Genomic DNA, 15020 nt, shown 5'->3' with positions numbered 1-15020 from the left:
ACTACGAGTTATTTTCTTGAGAGAGTGAGTATTACTGTTATACCATGGTACAGTACGTTTTTCTCTAACTTTTTTCAATTTGATTGGGGCAACAGCTTCTAATGTATTAGAGAAAATAGTGCCCATGTTGTCAGTAATTTTGTCTAATTCATGTGTATTTTTGGGTACAAATAGCAGTTGAGATAGATCAGGCAGGTTATTTGCGAATCTGTCTTTGGTGGCTGGAACAATAGTTCTGCCCAGACGGTATCGCTGCGACATATAGTTAATATCAGTTATACGCAGCATGCACGATACGAGGAAATGGTCTGTAATATCATCACTTTGAGGTACAATATCTATAGCAGTAAGATCGATGCCATGCGATATAATTAAATCTAGTGTATGATTAAAACGATGAGTGGGCCCGGTGACATTTTGCTTGACTCCAAAAGAGTTTATTAGGTCAGTAAACGCAAGTCCTAATGTATCATTTGTATTATCAACGTGAATATTAAAATCTCCCATGATTAGCGCCTTATCAACTGTAACTAGAAGGTCTGAGAGGAAATCTGCAAATTCTTTTAGGAATTCTGTATACGGCCCTGGTGGTCTATACACAGTAGCCAGAGCAAGAGATACATTAGATTTCTTTTGCATGTCTGACAGAGTAACATTTAGCATTAGTATTTCAAAAGAGTTAAACCTGTATCCTGTTTTCTGGGTAACATTGAGAATATCACTATATATTGTTGCAACACCCCCGCCACGACCAGTCTGACGGGGCTCATGCTTATAACAGTAGTTTGGTGGAGTAGACTCATTTAGACCAAAATAATCATTTGGTTTTAGCCAGGTTTCAGTCAAGCAGAGTAAATCAAAACTATTATCTGTGATCATTTCATTTACAATAACTGCTTTTGGTGTGAGTGATCTAATATTTATGAGCCCAAACTTTAAAAATTGTTTTTGTTCATTTACTTTACATTTTTCTGGTTTAATTACGATAAGATTATTCTCAATGTCCAGGTGGCAATTAGTGATAAGGCTTCAAAATGGCAAGCCTGTGACATCAAAACCACATGGCATTGCACCCTTCAAAGTAGTAAAGCGGTTACAGAGTAGCGATGAAATTGTTCTTTCTAGAATCAACTGGCCCACCAGCCTGCATTTTGTGAGACGAATGGCAATACCAAAGCATGTCCGTGTCTCCCCTAGACATCGGAATGGGTGTGCAGAATGTGCCTTTTTTTGGAAAAAATAGAAGAATGCCTAGAGAGTTGCCTTTTCTTTTGGACTTTGGAGAAAAAAAACACAACAACAAAATAAGCCGGAGAAAAACAAGCACAGAGCGAGCCAGCCAGGAGTCGAACCTAGAATCTTCTGATCCGTAGTCAGACGCGTTATCCATTGCGCCACTGGCCCACCATTAGTAAAGACCCCCGATTGTTACAGACTTGTTGGTTTTCGATGTGACGGTGGCAAGCATTGATGTCTGCTCATTCTCACCTTGTTATCAGGAGAACAGACTACCAGCCCTCCAGCCCACCAGCCCACGAGCCCTCCAGCCCTTCTGCCCACCAGCCCACGAGCCCTCCAGCCCACCATCCATCCCTGGTGGTCTAGTGGTTAGGATTCGGCGCTCTCACCGCCGCAGCCCGGGTTCGATTCCCGGTCAGGGAAAGCTCTTTTGCCTTCCAATTGTGGACTGCGAATTCAAGCTCTGCTGACAGCTGTGAGAAAGCCAGCTCCAAGCCAAAACATTGGTGGGAACATGAAAAAAACACCTCCTTCGAGCCGGAGTTGAACCAGCGACCTAAGGATGGCCAACACTCCAACCTACAGTCCTCCGCTCTACCAGCTGAGCTATCGAAGGGGCTAAGGGCTAGTCAGAACCTCGACATATCAGGGTTCTGTAGCTCTACTGCTGGCCAAAAAGTCACTTCTGGTGCAGGAAGATTTGCTGGATTTTTGAGGAGGGAAGCAAAAAGGAGCATGCATTCCCATACCGGGAGTTGAACCCGGGCCGCCTGGGAGAAAACCAGGAATCCTAACCGCTAGACCATATGGGATTTGGACACTTTAAACTGGCCATGGGCTTCTGGCGCACTTTCCATACATGTGGTCAGCGTGGGCGAAGGACCTTGTAGTGGCCTGTTGCTTTAGTTCTGTGACTGTAACAATGTGATAATAATTTGGCAAAACAAGAATTATGCAAAAGGACGGTTTTCTGAATTATATAGTGTTGTATGCATTCAGGGAATCTGTTTTTTCACTCAACCCGGGGGTTCAGTGTATTTGGGCAGATTCCTGTGATTGCAGAATTGATTCCTCAAACTGGTAATTAAGCTCTTGTCCAAGTGAAAATACTCGTGTCATCCATTTGAAAACACACACGGCAACCTTTATCTAGAGGAAAAACTGGAGTCAACCCCTGGCTGCGTACAAGAAAACCAGGAATCCTAACTGCTAGACCATATGGGAACTGGCCAGCTTTAACTGGCCACAAGCTTGTGGGCCACTTTCCATAAATGTGGCCAGTGTGGGCGCAGGGTTTTGTAGTGGCCTGTTGCTTTTGGTGTGTGACTGTAACAATGTGATAATAATTTGGCAATACAAGAATCATCCGAAGGGACGGTTTACTGAAATATATAGTGTTGCATGCATTCAAGGGACATGTTTGTTGACTCACACAAGGTTCAGTTTTTTGGCCAGAATCCTGTGATTGCAGAATTGATTCCTCAAACTGGTAATTAAGCTCTTGTCCAAGTGAAAATACTCGTGTCATCCATTTGAAAACACACACGGCAACCTTTATCTAGAGGAAAAACTGGAGTCAACCCCTGGCTGCGTACGAGAAAACCAGGAATCCTAACTGCTAGACCATATGGGAACTGGCCAGCTTTAACTGGCCACAAGCTTGTGGGCCACTTTCCATAAATGTGGCCAGTGTGGGCGCAGGGTTTTGTAGTGGCCTGTTGCTTTTGGTGTGTGACTGTAACAATGTGATAATAATTTGGCAATACAAGAATCATCCGAAGGGACGGTTTACTGAAATATATAGTGTTGCATGCATTCAAGGGACATGTTTGTTGACTCACACATGGTTCAGTTTTTTGGCCAGAATCCTGTGATTGCTGAATTTATACCTCGAACTGGTAATTAAGGTCTTGTCCAGGTGAAAATACTTGTGTCATGCATCTGAAAACACACATGGCAACCGTTATCTAGAGGAAAAACTGCCTATCGTCGGTCTGTCAAGGTACAAAACTGACATGTTGTGAGGTTAATAATGAAAGTGAGACCAATTTTTAATCCGCAAAATTGCTGATTATTCGCTCGTTCAGTTTAATGCAGATTACAAATTATTCTCAATGTCCAGGTGGCAATTAGTGATAAGGCTTCAAAATGGCAAGCCTGTGACATCAAAACCACATGGCATTGCACCCTTCAAAGTAGTAAAGCGGTTACAGAGTAGCGATGAAATTGTTCATTCTAGAATCAACTGGCCCACCAGCCTGCATTTTGTGAGACGAATGGCAATACCAAAGCATGTCCGTGTCTCCCCTAGACATCGGAATGGGTGTGCAGAATGTGCCTTTTTTTGGAAAAAATAGAAGAATGCCTAGAGAGTTGCCTTTTCTTTTGGACTTTGGAGAAAAAAAACACAACAACAAAATAAGCCGGAGAAAAACAAGCACAGAGCGAGCCAGCCAGGAGTCGAACCTAGAATCTTCTGATCCGTAGTCAGACGCGTTATCCATTGCGCCACTGGCCCACCATTAGTAAAGACCCCCGATTGTTACAGACTTGTTGGTTTTCGATGTGACGGTGGCAAGCATTGATGTCTGCTCATTCTCACCTTGTTATCAGGAGAACAGACTACCAGCCCTCCAGCCCACCAGCCCACCAGCCCACCAGCCCACGAGCCCTCCAGCCCTTCTGCCCACCAGCCCACGAGCCCTCCAGCCCACCATCCATCCCTGGTGGTCTAGTGGTTAGGATTCGGCGCTCTCACCGCCGCAGCCCGGGTTCGATTCCCGGTCAGGGAAAGCTCTTTTGCCTTCCAATTGTGGACTGCGAATTCAAGCTCTGCTGACAGCTGTGAGAAAGCCAGCTCCAAGCCAAAACATTGGTGGGAACATGAAAAAAACACCTCCTTCGAGCCGGAGTTGAACCAGCGACCTAAGGATGGCCAACACTCCAACCTACAGTCCTCCGCTCTACCAGCTGAGCTATCGAAGGGGCTAAGGGCTAGTCAGAACCTCGACATATCAGGGTTCTGTAGCTCTACTGCTGGCCAAAAAGTCACTTCTGGTGCAGGAAGATTTGCTGGATTTTTGAGGAGGGAAGCAAAAAGGAGCATGCATTCCCATACCGGGAGTTGAACCCGGGCCGCCTGGGAGAAAACCAGGAATCCTAACCGCTAGACCATATGGGATTTGGACACTTTAAACTGGCCATGGGCTTCTGGCGCACTTTCCATACATGTGGTCAGCGTGGGCGAAGGACCTTGTAGTGGCCTGTTGCTTTAGTTCTGTGACTGTAACAATGTGATAATAATTTGGCAAAACAAGAATTATGCAAAAGGACGGTTTTCTGAATTATATAGTGTTGTATGCATTCAGGGAATCTGTTTTTTCACTCAACCCGGGGGTTCAGTGTATTTGGGCAGATTCCTGTGATTGCAGAATTGATTCCTCAAACTGGTAATTAAGCTCTTGTCCAAGTGAAAATACTCGTGTCATCCATTTGAAAACACACACGGCAACCTTTATCTAGAGGAAAAACTGGAGTCAACCCCTGGCTGCGTACAAGAAAACCAGGAATCCTAACTGCTAGACCATATGGGAACTGGCCAGCTTTAACTGGCCACAAGCTTGTGGGCCACTTTCCATAAATGTGGCCAGTGTGGGCGCAGGGTTTTGTAGTGGCCTGTTGCTTTTGGTGTGTGACTGTAACAATGTGATAATAATTTGGCAATACAAGAATCATCCGAAGGGACGGTTTACTGAAATATATAGTGTTGCATGCATTCAAGGGACATGTTTGTTGACTCACACAAGGTTCAGTTTTTTGGCCAGAATCCTGTGATTGCTGAATTTATACCTCGAACTGGTAATTAAGGTCTTGTCCAGGTGAAAATACTTGTGTCATGCATCTGAAAACACACATGGCAACCGTTATCTAGAGGAAAAACTGCCTATCGTCGGTCTGTCAAGGTACAAAACTGACATGTTGTGAGGTTAATAATGAAAGTGAGACCAATTTTTAATATGCTGATTATTCGCTCGTTCAGTTTAATGCAGATTACAAATTATTCTCAATGTCCAGGTGGCAATTAGTGATAAGGCTTCAAAATGGCAAGCCTGTGACATCAAAACCACATGGCATTGCACCCTTCAAAGTAGTAAAGCGGTTACAGAGTAGCGATGAAATTGTTCATTCTAGAATCAACTGGCCCACCAGCCTGCATTTTGTGAGACGAATGGCAATACCAAAGCATGTCCGTGTCTCCCCTAGACATCGGAATGGGTGTGCAGAATGTGCCTTTTTTTGGAAAAAATAGGATTCGGCGCTCTCACCGCCGCAGCCCGGGTTCGATTCCCGGTCAGGGAAAGCTCTTTTGCCTTCCAATTGTGGAATTGTTACAGACTTGTTGGTTTTCGATGTGACGGTGGCAAGCATTGATGTCTGCTCATTCTCACCTTGTTATCAGGAGAACAGACTACCAGCCCACCAGCCCACCAGCCCACGAGCCCTCCAGCCCTCCTGCCCACCAGCCCACCAGCCCACGAGCCCTCCAGCCCTCCTGCCCACCAGCCCACGAGCCCTCCAGCCCACCATCCATCCCTGGTGGTCTAGTGGTTAGGATTCGGCGCTCTCACCGCCGCGGCCCGGGTTCGATTCCCGGTCAGGGAAAGCTCTTTTGCCTTCCAATTGTGGACTGCGAATTCAAGCTCTGCTGACAGCTGTGAGAAAGCCAGCTCCAAGCCAAAACATTGGTGGGAACATGAAAAAAAACACCTCCTTCGAGCCGGAGTTGAACCAGCGACCTAAGGATGGCCAACACTCCAACCTACAGTCCTCCGCTCTACCAGCTGAGCCTACACCGCCGCAGCCCGGGTTCGATTCCCGGTCAGGGAAAGCTCTTTTGCCTTCCAATTGTGGAATTGTTACAGACTTGTTGGTTTTCGATGTGACGGTTGCAAGCATTGATGTCTGCTCATTCTCACCTTGTTATCAGGAGAACAGACTACCAGCCCTCCAGCCCTCCAGCCCACCAGCCCACCAGCCCACCAGCCCACGAGCCCTCCAGCTGAATTATGAATTAAGAATTATGCAAAAGGACGGTTTTCTGAATTATATAGTGTTGTATGCATTCAGGGAATCTGTTTTTTCACTCAACCCGGGGGTTCAGTGTATTTGGGCAGATTCCTGTGATTGCAGAATTGATTCCTCAAACTGGTAATTAAGCTCTTGTCCAAGTGAAAATACTCGTGTCATCCATTTGAAAACACACACGGCAACCTTTATCTAGAGGAAAAACTGGAGTCAACCCCTGGCTGCGTACAAGAAAACCAGGAATCCTAACTGCTAGACCATATGGGAACTGGCCAGCTTTAACTGGCCACAAGCTTGTGGGCCACTTTCCATAAATGTGGCCAGTGTGGGCGCAGGGTTTTGTAGTGGCCTGTTGCTTTTGGTGTGTGACTGTAACAATGTGATAATAATTTGGCAATACAAGAATCATCCGACGGGACGGTTTACTGAAATATATAGTGTTGCATGCATTCAAGGGACATGTTTGTTGACTCACACATGGTTCAGTTTTTTGGCCAGAATCCTGTGATTGCTGAATTTATACCTCGAACTGGTAATTAAGGTCTTGTCCAGGTGAAAATACTTGTGTCATGCATCTGAAAACACACATGGCAACCGTTATCTAGAGGAAAAACTGCCTATCGTCGGTCTGTCAAGGTACAAAACTGACATGTTGTGAGGTTAATAATGAAAGTGAGACCAATTTTTAATATGCTGATTATTCGCTCGTTCAGTTTAATGCAGATTACAAATTATTCTCAATGTCCAGGTGGCAATTAGTGATAAGGCTTCAAAATGGCAAGCCTGTGACATCAAAACCACATGGCATTGCACCCTTCAAAGTAGTAAAGCGGTTACAGAGTAGCGATGAAATTGTTCATTCTAGAATCAACTGGCCCACCAGCCTGCATTTTGTGAGACGAATGGCAATACCAAAGCATGTCCGTGTCTCCCCTAGACATCGGAATGGGTGTGCAGAATGTGCCTTTTTTTGGAAAAAATAGAAGAATGCCTAGAGAGTTGCCTTTTCTTTTGGACTTTGGAGAAAAAAAACACAACAACAAAATAAGCCGGAGAAAAACAAGCACAGAGCGAGCCAGCCAGGAGTCGAACCTAGAATCTTCTGATCCGTAGTCAGACGCGTTATCCATTGCGCCACTGGCCCACCAAAAGTAAAGACCCCCGATTGTTACAGACTTGTTGGTTTTCGATGTGACGGTGGCAAGCATTGATGTCTGCTCATTCTCACCTTGTTATCAGGAGAACAGACTACCAGCCCTCCAGCCCTCCAGCCCTCCAGCCCACCAGCCCAGCAGCCCACGAGCCCTCCAGCCCACCATCCCTCCCTGGTGGTCTAGTGGTTAGGATTCGGCGCTCTCACCGCCGCGGCCCGGGTTCGATTCCCGGTCAGGGAAAGCTCTTTTGCCTTCCAATTGTGGACTGCGAATTCAAGCTCTGCTGACAGCTGTGAGAAAGCCAGCTCCAAGCCAAAACATTGGTGGGAACATGAAAAAAACACCTCCTTCGAGCCGGAGTTGAACCAGCGACCTAAGGATGGCCAACACTCCAACCTACAGTCCTCCGCTCTACCAGCTGAGCTATCGAAGGGGCTAAGGGCTAGTCAGAACCTCGACATATCAGGGTTCTGTAGCTCTACTGCTGGCCAAAAAGTCACTTCTGGTGCAGGAAGATTTGCTGGATTTTTGAGGAGGGAAGCGAAAAGGAGCATGCATTCCCATACCGGAAGTTGAACCCGGGCCGCCTGGGTGAAAACCAGGAATCCTAACCGCTAGACCATATGGGATCTGGACACTTTAAACTGGCCATGGGCTTCTGGCGCACTTTCCATACATGTGGTCAGCGTGGGCGCAGGACCTTGTAGTGGCCTGTTGCTTTAGTTCTGTGACTGTAACAATGTGATAATAATTTGGCAAAACAAGAATTATCCAAAAGGACGGTTTTCTGAATTATATAGTGTTGTATGCATTCAGGGAATCTGTTTTTTCACTCAACCCGGGGGTTCAGTGTATTTGGGCAGATTCCTGTGATTGCAGAATTGATTCCTCAAACTGGTAATTAAGCTCTTGTCCAAGTGAAAATACTCGTGTCATCCATTTGAAAACACACACGGCAACCTTTATCTAGAGGAAAAACTGGAGTCAACCCCTGGCTGCGTACGAGAAAACCAGGAATCCTAACTGCTAGACCATATGGGAACTGGCCAGCTTTAACTGGCCACAAGCTTGTGGGCCACTTTCCATAAATGTGGCCAGTGTGGGCGCAGGGTTTTGTAGTGGCCTGTTGCTTTTGGTGTGTGACTGTAACAATGTGATAATAATTTGGCAATACAAGAATCATCCGAAGGGACGGTTTCTGTCAAGGTACAAAACTGACATGTTGTGAGGTTAATAATGAAAGTGAGACCAATTTTTAATCCGCAAAATTGCTGATTATTCGCTCGTTCAGTTTAATGCAGATTACAAATTATTCTCAATGTCCAGGTGGCAATTAGTGATAAGGCTTCAAAATGGCAAGCCTGTGACATCAAAACCACATGGCATTGCACCCTTCAAAGTAGTAAAGCGGTTACAGAGTAGCGATGAAATTGTTCATTCTAGAATCAACTGGCCCACCAGCCTGCATTTTGTGAGACTGCATGTCCGTGTCTCCCCTAGACATCGGAATGGGTGTGCAGAATGTGCCTTTTTTTGGAAAAAATAGAAGAATGCCTAGAGAGTTGCCTTTTCTTTTGGACTTTGGAGAAAAAAAACACAACAACAAAATAAGCCGGAGAAAAACAAGCACAGAGCGAGCCAGCCAGGAGTCGAACCTAGAATCTTCTGATCCGTAGTCAGACGCGTTATCCATTGCGCCACTGGCCCACCAAAAGTAAAGACCCCCGATTGTTACAGAGTTGTTGGTTTTCGATGTGACGGTGGCAAGCATTGATGTCTGCTCATTCTCACCTTGTTATCAGGAGAACAGACTACCAGCCCTCCAGCCCTCCAGCCCACCAGCCCAGCAGCCCACGAGCCCTCCAGCCCACCATCCCTCCCTGGTGGTCTAGTGGTTAGGATTCGGCGCTCTCACCGCCGCGGCCCGGGTTCGATTCCCGGTCAGGGAAAGCTCTTTTGCCTTCCAATTGTGGACTGCGAATTCAAGCTCTGCTGACAGCTGTGAGAAAGCCAGCTCCAAGCCAAAACATTGGTGGGAACATGAAAAAACACCTCCTTCGAGCCGGAGTTGAACCAGCGACCTAAGGATGGCCAACACTCCAACCTACAGTCCTCCGCTCTACCAGCTGAGCTATCGAAGGGGCTAAGGGCTAGTCAGAACCTCGACATATCAGGGTTCTGTAGCTCTACTGCTGGCCAAAAAGTCACTTCTGGTGCAGGAAGATTTGCTGGATTTTTGAGGAGGGAAGCAAAAAGGAGCATGCATTCCCATACCGGGAGTTGAACCCGGGCCGCCTGGGTGAAAACCAGGAATCCTAACCGCTAGACCATATGGGATCTGGACACTTTAAACTGGCCATGGGCTTCTGGCGCACTTTCCATACATGTGGTCAGCGTGGGCGCAGGACCTTGTAGTGGCCTGTTGCTTTAGTTCTGTGACTGTAACAATGTGATAATAATTTGGCAAAACAAGAATTATCCAAAAGGACGGTTTTCTGAATTATATAGTGTTGTATGCATTCAGGGAATCTGTTTTTTCACTCAACCCGGGGGTTCAGTGTATTTGGGCAGATTCCTGTGATTGCAGAATTGATTCCTCAAACTGGTAATTAAGCTCTTGTCCAAGTGAAAATACTCGTGTCATCCATTTGAAAACACACACGGCAACCTTTATCTAGAGGAAAAACTAGAGTCAACCCCTGGCTGCGTACGAGAAAACCAGGAATCCTAACTGCTAGACCATATGGGAACTGGCCAGCTTTAACTGGCCACAAGCTTGTGGGCCACTTTCCATAAATGTGGCCAGTGTGGGCGCAGGGTTTTGTAGTGGCCTGTTGCTTTTGGTGTGTGACTGTAACAATGTGATAATAATTTGGCAATACAAGAATCATCCGAAGGGACGGTTTACTGAAATATATAGTGTTGCATGCATTCAAGGGACATGTTTGTTGACTCACACATGGTTCAGTTTTTTGGCCAGAATCCTGTGATTGCTGAATTTATACCTCGAACTGGTAATTAAGGTCTTGTCCAGGTGAAAATACTTGTGTCATGCATCTGAAAACACACATGGCAACCGTTATCTAGAGGAAAAACTGCCTATCGTCGGTCTGTCAAGGTACAAAACTGACATGTTGTGAGGTTAATAATGAAAGTGAGACCAATTTTTAATCCGCAAAATTGCTGATTATTCGCTCGTTCAGTTTAATGCAGATTACAAATTATTCTCAATGTCCAGGTGGCAATTAGTGATAAGGCTTCAAAATGGCAAGCCTGTGACATCAAAACCACATGGCATTGCACCCTTCAAAGTAGTAAAGCGGTTACAGAGTAGCGATGAAATTGTTCTTTCTAGAATCAACTGGCCCACCAGCCTGCATTTTGTGAGACGAATGGCAATACCAAAGCATGTCCGTGTCTCCCCTAGACATCGGAATGGGTGTGCAGAATGTGCCTTTTTTTGGAAAAAATAGAAGAATGCCTAGAGAGTTGCCTTTTCTTTTGGACTTTGGAGAAAAAAAACACAACAACAAAATAAGCCGGAGAAAAACAAGCACAGAGCGAGCCAGCCAGGAGTCGAACCTAGAATCTTCTGATCCATAGTCAGACGCGTTATCCATTGCGCCACTGGCCCACCATTAGTAAAGACCCCCGATTGTTACAGACTTGTTGGTTTTCGATGTGACGGTGGCAAGCATTGATGTCTGCTCATTCTCACCTTGTTATCAGGAGAACAGACTACCAGCCCTCCAGCCCACCAGCCCACCAGCCCACGAGCCCTCCAGCCCTCCTGCCCACCAGCCCACGAGCCCTCCAGCCCACGAGCCCTCCAGCCCACCATCCATCCCTGGTGGTCTAGTGGTTAGGATTCGGCGCTCTCACCGCCGCGGCCCGGGTTCGATTCCCGGTCAGGGAAAGCTCTTTTGCCTTCCAATTGTGGACTGCGAATTCAAGCTCTGCTGACAGCTGTGAGAAAGCCAGCTCCAAGCCAAAACATTGGTGGGAACATGAAAAAAACACCTCCTTCGAGCCGGAGTTGAACCAGCGACCTAAGGATGGCCAACACTCCAACCTACAGTCCTCCGCTCTACCAGCTGAGCCTACACCGCCGCAGCCCGGGTTCGATTCCCGGTCAGGGAAAGCTCTTTTGCCTTCCAATTGTGGAATTGTTACAGACTTGTTGGTTTTCGATGTGACGGTGGCAAGCATTGATGTCTGCTCATTCTCACCTTGTTATCAGGAGAACAGACTACCAGCCCTCCAGCCCACCAGCCCACCAGCCCACGAGCCCTCCAGCTGAATTATGAATTAAGAATTATGCAAAAGGACGGTTTTCTGAATTATATAGTGTTGTATGCATTCAGGGAATCTGTTTTTTCACTCAACCCGGGGGTTCAGTGTATTTGGGCAGATTCCTGTGATTGCAGAATTGATTCCTCAAACTGGTAATTAAGCTCTTGTCCAAGTGAAAATACTCGTGTCATCCATTTGAAAACACACACGGCAACCTTTATCTAGAGGAAAAACTGGAGTCAACCCCTGGCTGCGTACAAGAAAACCAGGAATCCTAACTGCTAGACCATATGGGAACTGGCCAGCTTTAACTGGCCACAAGCTTGTGGGCCACTTTCCATAAATGTGGCCAGTGTGGGCGCAGGGTTTTGTAGTGGCCTGTTGCTTTTGGTGTGTGACTGTAACAATGTGATAATAATTTGGCAATACAAGAATCATCCGAAGGGACGGTTTACTGAAATATATAGTGTTGCATGCATTCAAGGGACATGTTTGTTGACTCACACATGGTTCAGTTTTTTGGCCAGAATCCTGTGATTGCTGAATTTATACCTCGAACTGGTAATTAAGGTCTTGTCCAGGTGAAAATACTTGTGTCATGCATCTGAAAACACACATGGCAACCGTTATCTAGAGGAAAAACTGCCTATCGTCGGTCTGTCAAGGTACAAAACTGACATGTTGTGAGGTTAATAATGAAAGTGAGACCAATTTTTAATCCGCAAAATTGCTGATTATTCGCTCGTTCAGTTTAATGCAGATTACAAATTATTCTCAATGTCCAGGTGGCAATTAGTGATAAGGCTTCAAAATGGCAAGCCTGTGACATCAAAACCACATGGCATTGCACCCTTCAAAGTAGTAAAGCGGTTACAGAGTAGCGATGAAATTGTTCTTTCTAGAATCAACTGGCCCACCAGCCTGCATTTTGTGAGACGAATGGCAATACCAAAGCATGTCCGTGTCTCCCCTAGACATCGGAATGGGTGTTCAGAATGTGCCTTTTTTTGGAAAAAATAGAAGAATGCCTAGAGAGTTGCCTTTTCTTTTGGACTTTGGAGAAAAAAAACACAACAACAAAATAAGCCGGAGAAAAACAAGCACAGAGCGAGCCAGCCAGGAGTCGAACCTAGAATCTTCTGATCCGTAGTCAGACGCGTTATCCATTGCGCCACTGGCCCACCATTAGTAAAGACCCCCGATTGTTACAGACTTGTTGGTTTTCGATGTGACGGTGGCAAGCATTGATGTCTGCTCATTCTCACCTTGTTATCAGGAGAACAGACTACCAGCCCTCCAGCCCACCAGCCCACCAGCCCACGAGCCCTCCAGCCCTTCTGCCCACCAGCCCACGAGCCCTCCAGCCCACCATCCATCCCTGGTGGTCTAGTGGTTAGGATTCGGCGCTCTCACCGCCGCAGCCCGGGTTCGATTCCCGGTCAGGGAAAGCTCTTTTGCCTTCCAATTGTGGACTGCGAATTCAAGCTCTGCTGACAGCTGTGAGAAAGCCAGCTCCAAGCCAAAACATTGGTGGGAACATGAAAAAAACACCTCCTTCGAGCCGGAGTTGAACCAGCGACCTAAGGATGGCCAACACTCCAACCTACAGTCCTCCGCTCTACCAGCTGAGCTATCGAAGGGGCTAAGGGCTAGTCAGAACCTCGACATATCAGGGTTCTGTAGCTCTACTGCTGGCCAAAAAGTCACTTCTGGTGCAGGAAGATTTGCTGGATTTTTGAGGAGGGAAGCAAAAAGGAGCATGCATTCCCATACCGGGAGTTGAACCCGGGCCGCCTGGGAGAAAACCAGGAATCCTAACCGCTAGACCATATGGGATTTGGACACTTTAAACTGGCCATGGGCTTCTGGCGCACTTTCCATACATGTGGTCAGCGTGGGCGAAGGACCTTGTAGTGGCCTGTTGCTTTAGTTCTGTGACTGTAACAATGTGATAATAATTTGGCAAAACAAGAATTATGCAAAAGGACGGTTTTCTGAATTATATAGTGTTGTATGCATTCAGGGAATCTGTTTTTTCACTCAACCCGGGGGTTCAGTGTATTTGGGCAGATTCCTGTGATTGCAGAATTGATTCCTCAAACTGGTAATTAAGCTCTTGTCCAAGTGAAAATACTCGTGTCATCCATTTGAAAACACACACGGCAACCTTTATCTAGAGGAAAAACTGGAGTCAACCCCTGGCTGCGTACAAGAAAACCAGGAATCCTAACTGCTAGACCATATGGGAACTGGCCAGCTTTAACTGGCCACAAGCTTGTGGGCCACTTTCCATAAATGTGGCCAGTGTGGGCGCAGGGTTTTGTAGTGGCCTGTTGCTTTTGGTGTGTGACTGTAACAATGTGATAATAATTTGGCAATACAAGAATCATCCGAAGGGACGGTTTACTGAAATATATAGTGTTGCATGCATTCAAGGGACATGTTTGTTGACTCACACAAGGTTCAGTTTTTTGGCCAGAATCCTGTGATTGCAGAATTGATTCCTCAAACTGGTAATTAAGCTCTTGTCCAAGTGAAAATACTCGTGTCATCCATTTGAAAACACACACGGCAACCTTTATCTAGAGGAAAAACTGGAGTCAACCCCTGGCTGCGTACAAGAAAACCAGGAATCCTAACTGCTAGACCATATGGGAACTGGCCAGCTTTAACTGGCCACAAGCTTGTGGGCCACTTTCCATAAATGTGGCCAGTGTGGGCGCAGGGTTTTGTAGTGGCCTGTTGCTTTTGGTGTGTGACTGTAACAATGTGATAATAATTTGGCAATACAAGAATCATCCGACGGGACGGTTTACTGAAATATATAGTGTTGCATGCATTCAAGGGACATGTTTGTTGACTCACACATGGTTCAGTTTTTTGGCCAGAATCCTGTGATTGCTGAATTTATACCTCGAACTGGTAATTAAGGTCTTGTCCAGGTGAAAATACTTGTGTCATGCATCTGAAAACACACATGGCAACCGTTATCTAGAGGAAAAACTGCCTATCGTCGGTCTGTCAAGGTACAAAACTGACATGTTGTGAGGTTAATAATGAAAGTGAGACCAATTTTTAATATGCTGATTATTCGCTCGTTCAGTTTAATGCAGATTACAAATTATTCTCAATGTCCAGGTGGCAATTAGTGATAAGGCTTCAAAATGGCAAGCCTGTGACATCAAAACCACATGGCATTGCACCCTTCAAAGTAGTAAAGCGGTTACAGCGTAGCGATGAAATTGTTCT

At 46.1% G+C, this 15020-nt stretch overlaps 5 non-coding genes across 5 annotated transcripts; 4 read left to right on the top strand and 1 right to left on the bottom strand.

The window, feature by feature from the left end:
• Positions 1-5829: 5829 nt before the first annotated feature.
• On the top strand, positions 5830-5901 carry trnae-cuc (transfer RNA glutamic acid (anticodon CUC)). The gene has a single exon. It is a non-coding gene; the product is annotated as a tRNA-Glu (tRNA).
• Positions 5902-7646: 1745 nt separating this feature from the next.
• On the top strand, positions 7647-7718 carry trnae-cuc (transfer RNA glutamic acid (anticodon CUC)). Its single transcript has one exon. It is a non-coding gene; the product is annotated as a tRNA-Glu (tRNA).
• A 1637-nt stretch (positions 7719-9355) lies between these two features.
• On the top strand, positions 9356-9427 carry trnae-cuc (transfer RNA glutamic acid (anticodon CUC)). The gene has a single exon. It is a non-coding gene; the product is annotated as a tRNA-Glu (tRNA).
• Positions 9428-11039: 1612 nt separating this feature from the next.
• On the bottom strand, positions 11040-11112 carry trnah-aug (transfer RNA histidin (anticodon AUG)). Its single transcript has one exon. It is a non-coding gene; the product is annotated as a tRNA-His (tRNA).
• A 210-nt stretch (positions 11113-11322) lies between these two features.
• trnae-cuc (transfer RNA glutamic acid (anticodon CUC)) lies at positions 11323-11394 on the top strand. Its single transcript has one exon. It is a non-coding gene; the product is annotated as a tRNA-Glu (tRNA).
• Positions 11395-15020: the final 3626 nt, after the last annotated feature.

The sequence above is a fragment of the Carassius gibelio genome, chromosome A11, assembly GCF_023724105.1.
Source record: "Carassius gibelio isolate Cgi1373 ecotype wild population from Czech Republic chromosome A11, carGib1.2-hapl.c, whole genome shotgun sequence".
Taxonomy (NCBI): domain Eukaryota; kingdom Metazoa; phylum Chordata; class Actinopteri; order Cypriniformes; family Cyprinidae; genus Carassius; species Carassius gibelio.
The sequence above is the reverse complement of the archived record's forward strand: the minus strand, read 5'-3'. Positions and strand labels throughout refer to the sequence as shown.